Here is a 12,472-nt window from a genome sequence, read left to right as displayed (position 1 = left end):
TCTTCTATTTTAGGCATGGCAAATCAATTGCAGCATAAACACAGCAGTTAGAAGTGGGATATGAACCCACGCCTCCAGAGAAGATTATGTTCTGCACGCAACACTTTAGACCACTCAGCCATCCGGACAAAGAGAAGTTGCTCTTGTTTAATATACTGACTTTCTACTATCCTTGTAGAGGAGCTTCAGCTATCAAGCTTTTTGTATATAAATAATGAAAACCAATTGAAAAGTTGCTTAGAACTGGCCATTCTGAATCTAAAATGTGAACCACCCCTTTACATGCATATGTGTATATATAAATTGCTTTACAGTAGAACCCTATTTAAACATTTTAGGGGACCAGAACAAATAAAAAAAAAAATGCATTATATATGGTGAGACCACAGACAAAATTGTTTAAATGTGGGAAAATGTAAAATTAGAGTATATCAATTAGAGTATATAAATATATTGTATTGAAAAAGTTTGCCGAAACCCGGGATCAAACCAGGGACCTTTAGATCTTCAGTCTAACGCTCTCCCAACTGAGCTATTTCGGCTACAAAGGAGTTAAAAAGCAAATTGCATTTTTTATGCTCGTCTTTGACTTTCTCTCTGCACTGGGGCTTTTTTTTTTTTATAAACCCAGAGTAACCAATCATTGTTTAGCCTGTGGTTTAGCCTGTGGCTAGCTAAAAAAGAGGCAACCGCTGATAACTATCTGTAACTGTGTGTCTTTCATCTATGCATTCTGGTTTCTTGTCATATTTAAAACTATGCACTCAACCTATTTTGAAAAATCGTTAGATGAAGAACTGTAAAGAGATTTTATTCTACACTATATACAACTACAAACTATAGTGGGTTTTGATTCTAACAGCCTCCTATTATGAGAATTGAATCTCTAATGACTGTATAAAGGTTTTAACAGTTGATGGAATGGTTGTATGTTATGAATTCCTCCTTGATTGATATTCATTTTAAAACTTTTTAAAATATATATTACAGCTATTTCTTATTTTAATTAGTGAGGTATATTAAGTTAGGCTGGCAAAATTTTTAATTATATGTATGATAGCATGAATTTTTTGCTGTTCTTTTAAGTTCTGAAACTCTGGGGGGGGGGCAACACCTCCCTTGCAGACACCCATTGAGATAATATGATATACCATACTTAGCACAGACTCCTTATAACACCTGTTGAACAACTTGCCCCAGTGGCCTAATGGATAAGGCACTGGCCTCCTAAGCCAGGGATTGTGGGTTCGAGTCCCATCTGGGGTATATTATTTTTAAAATTCCAGTCAAAGAGAAATACTCCCAGTTTCTAAACAATCTACAGTAAAATTCTCATTTGAAGTTTTTGAAAGGACCTTAAAAACAGGCTACATAAATCCCCAAATATCCTATTTGTTTAGGGCCGCAACCTGTGAGGTTAAGTAATAACTTGGATTCATTCGTCCATTCTATTTCTCTTGCTCTTGGGATAATTCACAAGTGCATGAGGATGGGCATTTCCCCTGTTAGCATATTTTGGCTAACAAAGAAGCACCCAAAACCAACTTCAGTTATTATTAATCCTATACGGGTATGGGATCTGTTATTAGGAAACCCTTTATCCTGAAATCCCAGAATTATAGAAATTTGCTTTTTTCTGGAGTAATAAAACAGTACTTTGTACAAGATCCAAAATAAGATATAATCAATCTTTTAACAGAGTTAAAATTGCAAAAACAAAAAATTCTCAGAATTTTTTCCTTTGCCAATCTTTTTCACAGTTCTTCCTCTGGATAATCAAATCAATCAATGGGACCATAATGACTGCACCATACCATCATAGTTTCAGCTAACACCTACCTGAATAGTTCAATGGAACCACTTATCTAAGATGACTTCAGATGCAATGTAAGTTAAGGTGGCCATACACGGGCCGATAAAAGCTGCCGACAGACCGAGTCGGCAGTTTATTGGCCCGTGTATGGGGGCCCCCGACGGGCTTCCCCGATCGAGATCTGGCCGAAAGTCGGCCAGATCTCGATCGGATGGGATTAAAAATCCCGTCGGATCGCGGCCGCATCTGTTCGTTGATGCGGTCCCGCGATCCGACCGCCCGTTTGGCGAACGCTAGGATCCGATCGTTGGGCCCTAGGGCCCACGATCGTATCAGCCCGATATTGCTCACCTCAAGGTGGGCATATCGGAGGGAGATCCGCTCGTTTGGCGACATCGCCAAACGAGCGGATCTATCCGTGTATGGCCACCTTTACACATAACAGACAAACAGGCAGAGCATGAGCAGCGTACTTTGTCTCTTGGCCCTGATCCCAACACAACCAACAACAACCATCCTGGGTAAAGCTCAGTCTCACCTACTCCCTAAATGTGCTTGGCACACAGATCAGCTCTTAAACTTTCCCATTTTTTTTCTTTGAATTTTTCTTTGGATTTTTTAGGCAAACAGTTTTGGGGAGACTTTGCCTTAATGAAAATCCGCCTATGCCTGTGAGCTCCGCTGTGCTGACTCTGCAACGAGAGGTAATTGAAGGATTAGGGGCATTAACAGGTGTTATCACCTGTGCGGGGGGGGGGATTGGAGCTATGTAGTGGGGGGTTCAATTCTCCTTTAATATAACAATGGCTTTTATTTAGTACATCATGTAAAAACTATGTAGCCTTATGCGTTTCATGCCTTCCTAGCATTTGTTCAAAAGCATAAAATTTGTAGGGCTATTGTTTGTGGGGTTGAGCGTTTATGAATAAGTACTAGGAAGTAGTGATGAGCAAATTTATTCACCAGCCATGGAAAAAACGCCCATTGACTTAAATGCATTTGGACAAAAAAAATCATTATAAGAAAAAAGCCTATTGACTTTAATGCATTAGGACGAAAAAGTTGCCATAAGAAAAAACGTCCATTGACTTTAATGCATTTGGACAAAAAAAGTCACTATAAGAAAAAACGCCCATTGACTTTAAGGGCAGAGACATGTGGAGATTTAGTCGCTCCATGACAAATCACCGCTTCTTCGGGCGACTAATCTCCCCGAACTACCTTCCTGCCAGCTAGAATCTAAATCGCCGGCGGGATGGCACTCGGATCACTTTGTTTTCGAAGTCGCCCGAAGTTTCCTCGTGAGGAAATGTCGACAGGATATCTGCAATTGACTTCTACATGAACTCGCCAGGACAGAGTTGGAGTACTTTTTTATTCAGTCTTTTAACACAATCTGGGTTTAGTAAATCTCAAAAAAGTTATGTTTTTTCCCTTTAAAAGTCCAACCAACACTCCAACACTTGTGCCTATCTGTACCTAAATGAACCTTATAAATTTGATGTTTTGTCTGAGGGTGTTAATTTAAACATTGGTAGGTAAACAGAGTGAGGGTAGGCTTCTCTAAATAAGTATGTTTTAAGAGATTTTTTAAAAACAGAAAGGTTGGGAGAAAAATCGAACAGACCGGGATGAGGGGCGGAGAGATCTCCAGAGAAGGGTGCAGCCCTTGCAAAGTCTTGAATGCGAGCGTGTGAGGAGGTAATGAGAGAACAGTTGAGGAGCAGGTCAATAGAGGAGCGTAGTAAAGCTGTTGGGCGAGTATCTAGAGATGAGTTCAGAGATTTAGGGTGAGGCAGAGCTATGAAGTGCTTTGAATGTCAGGGTCATTAATTTGAATTTTATTCTGAAAGGTAGAGGAAGCCAATGCAGGGATTGGCAGAATGGCGAGGCAGAGGAGGAGCGGTTGCTGAGGTTTATGAGCCTCGCGGCAGTGTTCATTATGGACTGGAGAGGTGACAGTGTCTGGAGGGGAAGGCCAATTAAAAGAGAGTTACAGTAGTCTAGACGTGATATGATGAGAGAGTGAATATGAATCCTGGCAGCATCTTGGGTGATAAATGATCATATTTTGGATATGTTCCTTAGGTGAAAGTGACATGATTTAATAAGTGACTGGATATAAGGAGTGAAGGACAGGGCAGAATAAAGGATAACCCCAAGGCCTGGCCCTGGGGAGACATGGTCATTGTGGATTTGATAGCTATGGTAGATACTTCCGGGATGTTACGGTGTTAATTGGAGGAAAGAGAACCATTTAAAGGTAGGGTTGGGACATCCAAATAGAGATAGCGGACAGGCAGGAGGAGACCCAAGTTGGGAGTTCTGGGTTGAGATCAGGAGAAGAGAGATAGATCTAGTATCGTCATTTTATTCAAAGAATCCAAATATTTTAAAATTATTTCCTCTTTCTCTGTAATAATGAAACAGTACCTTGTACTTGATCCCAAGTTCCCAACGAATATGAATATATATTTAAACTGCTTATTAATTAGTGCCTCACTGCTTGACCATAGAAACCCCCTAAGCCCTAACAGTCACAGTGTCTGCTTCATCAAAACACCCCTGGCAGGGCTGTATTAGCACATCATTTTAATAAAAGTGGTTTCACTGTTCTTTTTTCTAGTCTGTATCTTCCCTTAGCTCAGTGCACACAGAGGTGGGTAAATGAATGAATGAAAGGGGGTAATTCTCTTTCATATTTCAAGAAAAATGGCATGTGAACAATATTGTGTTCACCATCTAGTGGCCACATTGTAAAATTGCATAAAACAACACAATTTAAAGAAAGGATGTAGGGGGAATGCCATATGACATCTGATTCCTCAAAACTGAAGTCTGTCTCTGTAATAAAACATTTCCAGAATGTCTCTCTTTGTAATAAGCTTTTCTTCATATCACAACCTCCTTTCAGTGTCTGGCTTCCTCATTTTAAATTCTGTACAAAGTGCTGTGAGCTTCTACTGGTTGATTGTATTCCACCTTCCCTAGAGTACAATTGCATAGGCTCACCCTTTATTAAACCTTATTTATCTGAAATGATGTACCAGGCACAACCGCCATATGCTTGGAGAGTGTTATGTACTTATCAATGAGCAATTAAAATCACAGTTCCTTGTATGGTAGCACCACAGGCAACGCAGCCAAAAACCCGAAGCTGCGAAAACACCCGAAGTTTAAGTCCTGAAGCTGTGAAAAAAACAACATGTTTCACTTGAAAAAGGATCCATGTGATCCGAAACATGCTGTGGTTCAATAAATTTGTTTGCTGTCGAGTGCTCCATCCAAATCCACGTTGGTTTAAATGTTTGTGGGTCTGCTGGTGTGGCCTGACTGGAGAGTGAGCATGTTACACAGGTGAAGGTGACTGAACAAATCTGCTGAAGTTGACATAATTACCCTTAACTGGTACAGAAAAAACCCTTCTAAACAAATAGAGCCCCTATACAATATCATAGCTATTGAGAATAATGGTAATAAAAATGGCACTCCTCACAAAACAGCTCTATTTATTTGAGACCTTGGGGCAGATTTACTAAAGGGCGAAGTGACTAACGATGGGACGATTTGCCAGCATTACCTCTTTCAGGCACTTTGCTGAATTACTAAAGGGCGCAGGCGTAACTTCGCTAGCGAAAGAGACAGCCGCTAGCGGTCATTCGCACTCTATCGCCAGGTGAATTTTCGTTCTGCGGAATTTGCGTTACTCCGCAAATTCACCAGACTTGCCTTCACCAGCTCAGACCAGGCGAAGTGCATTGGAGTGCATAGATCTTCCTCAATCTTCTGTTACTTACATCATATTTTGAGTGGAAAAAGTCCCAAAAAAACGCTGGCATCTTTTCCTTTTGAGTGATAGCCTGCAAAAGTCCTTAATTTTATTTTTTGCGTAACCGGGTTCCCCCATACATTTTCTAACACATGGAACATAAACTATACAGTGGGCTCATGTGTAGGGCATTATAACAACTCTATTTTATTTATTAAGGCTCCCAGGCTTGTGTAATGTAATGTATTTGCTGCAGCATATATACGTCCATTCAACTTTATCATTTCTTGCCATATGCAAATTAGCCTGAGCGAAGACCTCTAACGTTGCTCTAGGCATAATTGAACGCTAGCGCATCTTCGCTTTGATTGCCGAAGTAATGCTAGCAAAAAGTCGCCAGCATTCAACGCCCTGGACGCAACTTCGCATTTCAGTAAATTAGCGTTGTCTGAGCGAATTTTCGGCTGGTGAAGTGTTTCGATGGCTGTGAAGCCGTCGCTGGTGAATTTTAGCCGCTTAGTAAATTTACCCCCCTGCCTTTAGCAGTTCCTAGAGACCTAGGGGTATATTTATCAAAGAGTGAAATTAGAGATCACCACAGTCCTCTAGAGTGAAATTTCGCCACGCTCCATTCATTCATTTTGAAAGGCGTATTTAACAAAGGATGAACTTTCACTTTCACCCACTGATAAATACTCTTCTAAAAATCCCATAGTAATAAATGGATAATGGCGGAATTTCACTCTAGAGGACTGTGGCCATCTCTAACTTTACTCTTTGATAAATATACCCACTAGAACTATTCTGAAATATATGCAAGCAGCATTCATCACATTCATTTGAGGGAAATCTGTTTACTGTCTGTCCACTAGATGGCATCTCTGTATAAGACAAAATATTCCAGTTCGGCGTTAAATGTGATGAGCAGCTATAAAATGTCAGTATAAAGAAATAATAAAAATGAAGCTTGTTATAAACTTCTTATTAATGATTTAAAATAAAAATCCCCCTTACATTGAAACTGCACCCAAAATGGCATGGATAAAGTTCCAGGCTGAAACTAATAATGCATAGAAATAAAGTGGCAATTTGATAGGTTCATATAAGTATTATTCAGTCGCAGTTTTACAGCACCCAAAATATACAGCTTGACTGCTGCTTTGCTACACCAGGGCCGAAAATTGTGTAGCAAAGCAGACATATTAGTCATATAGTAGAATATTATATTAGTCATATAGTAGAATACTCTAACGCATGGGGACAAAGTTTTTGCTCAAAGGGATTCTGGGAAACTAATAATACATCCGTGTAGCCAAATACAGATTTATAGTAGAAAAGATATCACTGTAGCACCTCTTTGTTGAAAAAGTGAAAAATTGTGTTTATTCGGTCCCGCCCCCGAAACGTAACGTTGCAATAAACACGCAGGGCTTTGCCCGCATGCATTGAGCTCTGAGTGCCGGTTTTTCTTCTTGTTAAACGTGTTTCATTAAGGATTGCCGATCCCTTTCAACTGTGCACCAGGCCAGCTTGTAACAGAGAGGCCAGGGAGTGCTGGTGGGTTTTGGAACTTGAGCAGATATACAGTACATCCAAATTAGGGAACAAACTCTTTTTGAAAACCCCCCAGCTCCAGAGCATTCTGCATAACTGGTCCCACACCTATACAGATTTATACAGTTCTCTCAGGCAGTCTATGTGCCTATACACTCTTGTGCTTCTACCTCTATGCCTTTGTGCGCTCTATCCAAACATATATCCTTTAACTGCATTTCTGGCAACAATCACAGTGACTCTCGCATTGCCAGATGCAAATCTTCCATGAATACCTGATCATTGCCCAGGGATGCACTGCTATACCAATGGAAAGTCTGCCATGTTTTAGAAGGTTCAATCAAAAGACTCACATATTTAATCTGACTAGTGATGGGCAAATAAATTCTATAGGTGTTTCGCCGCCGGCGATTAATTCCCAAAACTGTCGAGAAAATTTGCAAAAAATGTGCTCCGTCAAAAAAACATTTTTTCGCATGTCCAAATTGTGGGATAGAGCCCCTGGGCGAGTGTGCGCCAGTTAGGCAACTGGATCATTCATGAGTAGATATGGGGAGAGTAATATGGTAAAAGAGAAATGTCCATGGAATGGCTAGTGTTCATCCACATGACAGTGGCCCTGGAGGCTTTGTAGGAGGAACATTGTGAGACTTGTAGAGAAATTTTGGAAAAGTGTTCATTGTGTAAAATCCTTGAGTAAGCAACCAGAGCCACAGACTGTAACCACCCCTGCAAGAAGCATCGCTGTGTACCATGCCTACTTCCTACTTCTTGCAACAAAGGCCATGCATTTGCTTTAGTAATGGGTGTCTGTTAGGCATGAGTAGCCCCTTTACATACATTGATATTGTCTTCATATTGGGAACCCAATTTTCCTTCACTGACAGAGCACCCACCACTTTAACTTGGGATCTGCTCACTTGCTGGAAGCTTGGATAAGAATCTATTCAGAGTTGTTAAACCTTCGTACTAAGGAAAGCTCAAGATGAGGTTCTAAATAGTTAGTACATGGATATCCCACACATAATGATATATGAGAACCTAATAAATTTATGTTTATACCCTGTATTCAGGATAATTAAACAGATCTAATGAAAGTTGAATTACCAGCTCAATTTGAGTGATGTTTTTTCTGTTTCAGTTTATTTTTGTGTTGCAATTGATGTAATGTAAGTGATCCAGCATCAAAGTCTAATGATGGTAATTGAGCAGGGCTTAATACAATGCATCAAGCTTTTTGAAGATGAGGCTACATCCTCCTCAATCTTATGTCAGTGACATCATATCCTGTATGCCGAAAAGTCATAAAAGTTCTAAAAAACACTGTTGTTTTTCATATTTTAAAGCGGGATTGCCTTCAGAAGTTCTAAGAACTATTAAAAATGTTTGTGTTAACATTTTTCCAACCATTTGAGGGGCATGCCACATTTGTTTTAGGGTGGGCTCATGTCTAGGACATTAGAGGATCTCTTTTGTCTTTATTTTTGCTTCCTTGGACATGTGTAATAATAAATGGCCACTTCAAGCATTTGCACCAACATCTCTAATAAAGACGTCTACCCGCCCTATTCAAATTGAACTAAACGTCAGAATACTAACGAAGTTTCGCTAGGCAGAAACAAACGTTAACAAAAGTTCGATATGAAATGCTCGTGCTGACAAATTAACGCTAGTGAAACTTCGCCAGCGTTTGGCTGCTGAGATGCAACTTTGCATTTTAGTGAATTAGCGCAGTGGTAGCGAAGTGTGGAAAGCCTTCACAGGCGAAAATTCGCCCTTTAGTGAATTTGCCCCCATGTGTTTTGGAACAAGTTTTCGTGTACCCTCTCAAAGGCACCAAGGTCTTCTAGATGTCTAGATCTGAACCCTATATCTGTAGCTCTTCCATCATGGAGAAGGAATCAGAGTAGATTGCCATCAGAGATTCTTTTCAAAACTCCTGATTGCTTGAAAAACTCGTGTTGTCACTGGAAAAAAATGATCATCTCGTTGTGCTAAGCATTTTTAATCTCATGGCGTAAAATAAAATCTTGATAAAGTCACCATTTATTTTACACATCTTTTTTTTTCAGCAAATTTAATTATATACCACACAATAAATATGCCCCCTTATTGTACTGTGCTGCAGAAAATGTTGGCACTTATTCCTATCATTCATAATAGAAACACTAATAACAATGTTGATAATACATCTCCCATTTGCTTTTATAGAATTTTACCAGGTTATAGCTGATTTTTTCTTTTGTTCGCATTTTGGAGATATTTTTGATTGATAAACTTGAATTAAAAAATAAGAACGTCTTGTCATTGTGCTTTTTTTGATTTGTAATGTCACATATGCCTGTCAGTACATACCCTGCAGAAACCTTTATTCTGTAAATGAAAACCAGCAAGTTCACAAGCCTTTAAAATTTTAATCATTGACACGTTAAGGGCACTATACCAGCAAAACACAAACATTACTCCTTTGAAAAACATACATTAAAAATGTGTTTAAAATTTTCTGTTAATGGTCAATGTTTTCTCCATATGTTTTTTATACAATTGTTATACAAGTTATACAATTGATAATGGATTTCAACAGGTCAGAAAGTTCTAATACAGGTATGGGATCTATTATCTGGAAAGCTATTATCCAGAAAGCTTTGATATATGCAACTTATGTTTGTAATTGTACAAACCATGAACTGAGGTGCTGTGTCTCTCATGCTAAAGGAGTTGTTCACCTTTATGCATGATGTTTAGTATGATGTAGTGTGATGTGATATTCTGAGACTACTTGTAACTGGTTTTCATTTTTTATTATTTGTGGTTTTTAAGCATTTTATTCAACAGCTCTCCCAGTTTGCAATTTCAGCAATTGATTAAATTATTTTGAATAAGAGACAACAATATGGATAGAAGAGGACCTGAATAGAAAGGATGAGTAATAGTTCTATAACTTACAAAATGTTAACTTAAAGGTGAACTACCCCTTCAAGCCAGTACCCTGTGCGTTATGGTAACTGAGCTGCAAAAAATGTTAATGGAAACACAAACCTATCAGGTTTAAGTAGTAGAGTTAAGGCATGGTGCTCCAAATTATGCCACCTTGTTCAGAACACCCCAAGCATTTATTTATAAATTCAATACCTGTAAGAGATAAACCCATCAAAATAGGATCCAACAGTCTTTAAGCAGCAGTCAGATGAACAAATATTTATATAACTCTCTTATGTACATAAATCCAAGGTTTTAAAATTGTATAAAACACAGCTGAACAGACAGGACAATTAGCAGTAATAATAATAAAAAGAGATGACATAGGAACACAATAGGTAAACAATATATAAAAAAATTTAGTAAGGGTTAGTAATAGCAATACATTATACTATGAGGCATAGCATTTACTGGGGCATATTCAAGATACCCACTAAGGAAAGCAGTTTCATTTTCCTTTGGGCACATATAGAATGCGCTCACCACTTGCACTGCCTGCTGTAGGCCTCAGTGGTTTTGATGGTGTTAGAGTTGGTTTCCCTACAGGAAAGGGTTTTTCTATGGTTGGGGCTGTAAGACTATGAAATTCACTGCCAAAATGTGTTGTGTAATATTGTATATATTTTAAAATGTATTGGATTTTAGAAGATCATTTTAAACTGTGATTTCTTTCATTAAACATGGAAAGTGTTCTATGAACTAGGAAAGAAGGTATTTTATACTAGCGAAGTAAAGATGGTAGAAGAGGGTTATGTCAAATTTATAGAAGACCTAAATTATGTTCAATATATTTCTCCCTCAACCCTCCCATCTGACTCTTGAACCACTGTGGAACCCCTAAACTTCCCTGTTTTCTGTACTTAGTTCAGAATAGCTGAACCACCTTGTGCCAGTTCAGGTCCCCTTCTCTGTATGCCCACAGCATGCCCAGCTGAATCTGATTCGGAACTGGCTATAACTGTACCTGAAGAAGGCAAAAAACTGCTCTAAATTTCAGAACAAGGTACAGCTTACTGGGATGTTTAGGGGGTCCCCAGTTGTGCAGTTTGGGAGGACTCTTGGGGAGGGCAGGGTATTGGCCTTTATTTCTCTTTTAAGCCCTTGCTAAATAATCTGATCATTAATTCTGTTTATCTGCAGATATATTGAGAAGCAACAATGGGTAATATAATAACTATAAAGTAATTAATAGTGTGATGCTGGGGGCAAAAGTAGAAGGGATGAACTCAATGGACGTTTGTCTTTTTTTTCCACAGAACTACCCATTTTGGGACACAGTGCCGCCTAAATGAGCACATGAGCTCTTGTTTCCGTTAGTGTTCTTCCACTTCATCCCCCTGCCTTTGAAATTTACCCTTTTACAGTTATTATTTTACCAATAAAAGTATAAATATAAGTCTTCTAGATCTCTGCCAGGGTCAATGGATCTATTAAATTAGCATTAAAAATCAATTACAAACAACCCCACCAAGCCCACCTTACGCGTTTCGCACCCTCCGGCGCTTAGTCATAGTGTCCTATGACTAAGCGCCGGAGGGTGCGAAACGCGTAAGGTGGGCTTGGTGGGGTTGTTTGTAATTGATTTTTAATGCTAATTTAATAAAACAATATTTTTTATGAAAACAAAAGCCTTGGGACTGCTATCTTTGGATAAAGGATTTCCTTATATGTGATCGCCTGAGAACTGTGGCGAGTCCCTTAGGCTTAATCAAATATAAATCAGATGTGGACTCCCAATTGATGTATAGGGTCAATGGATCTCCCACTTCTGTGAAACAATTCAATAATAAAACTCTTTTTAGATTATTGGATTATTGGGGTTACTATCCAGGTTTTATTAGTTCCCATCTGTTTGCACAGACATTTTCTTCCTTTTAGCACATAAGGTATGTGAATACCCGCATCATTTGCTGGAATTGGGCTATTGAATACATTCATCATGTAATTGCTGTCTGCCTAAGAAGCAGTATTATTCATCTATCATATATTTGAGCAGTTACATTTTATTGAGAAATGTTGTGTAAATTGTGTACATGATTCACATGAAAGAATGGGATACAGGTTCAGTAGGGTGGGAAGCCAAGATGTTTACAAAGCTGGAATAGGGATCAGAATGTTGAGTCTTATGATATTGCCAGTTCAGAGCACTACATTTTAGATTGCTGCAATAAATGACTGTAGTGGGTGTTGTGATGTGACATGGGCAATATTCATAATTCTTGAGTAAATAGGCCCACACAAACTGAACCAGAATCAATAGCTGCTGTTCAATTTTTTATCAAAAAAGGTTTAATCATTCTTTAGCATAGTGTAAATAATCGCTGACAAGTTTTGTGCCTACATGGAGGACTTTTTCA

The 12,472-nt window shown here is 38.8% G+C and overlaps 2 non-coding genes across 2 annotated transcripts; one reads left to right on the top strand and one right to left on the bottom strand.

The window, feature by feature from the left end:
- Positions 1-469: 469 nt before the first annotated feature.
- trnaf-gaa lies at positions 470-542 on the bottom strand. The gene has a single exon. It is a non-coding gene; the product is annotated as a tRNA-Phe (tRNA).
- Positions 543-1,193: 651 nt separating this feature from the next.
- trnar-ccu lies at positions 1,194-1,266 on the top strand. Its single transcript has one exon. It is a non-coding gene; the product is annotated as a tRNA-Arg (tRNA).
- Positions 1,267-12,472: the final 11,206 nt, after the last annotated feature.

This window comes from Xenopus laevis, chromosome 7S (assembly GCF_017654675.1).
Source record: "Xenopus laevis strain J_2021 chromosome 7S, Xenopus_laevis_v10.1, whole genome shotgun sequence".
NCBI classification, from domain to species: Eukaryota; Metazoa; Chordata; class Amphibia; order Anura; family Pipidae; genus Xenopus; species Xenopus laevis.
The sequence above is the reverse complement of the archived record's forward strand: the minus strand, read 5'-3'. Positions and strand labels throughout refer to the sequence as shown.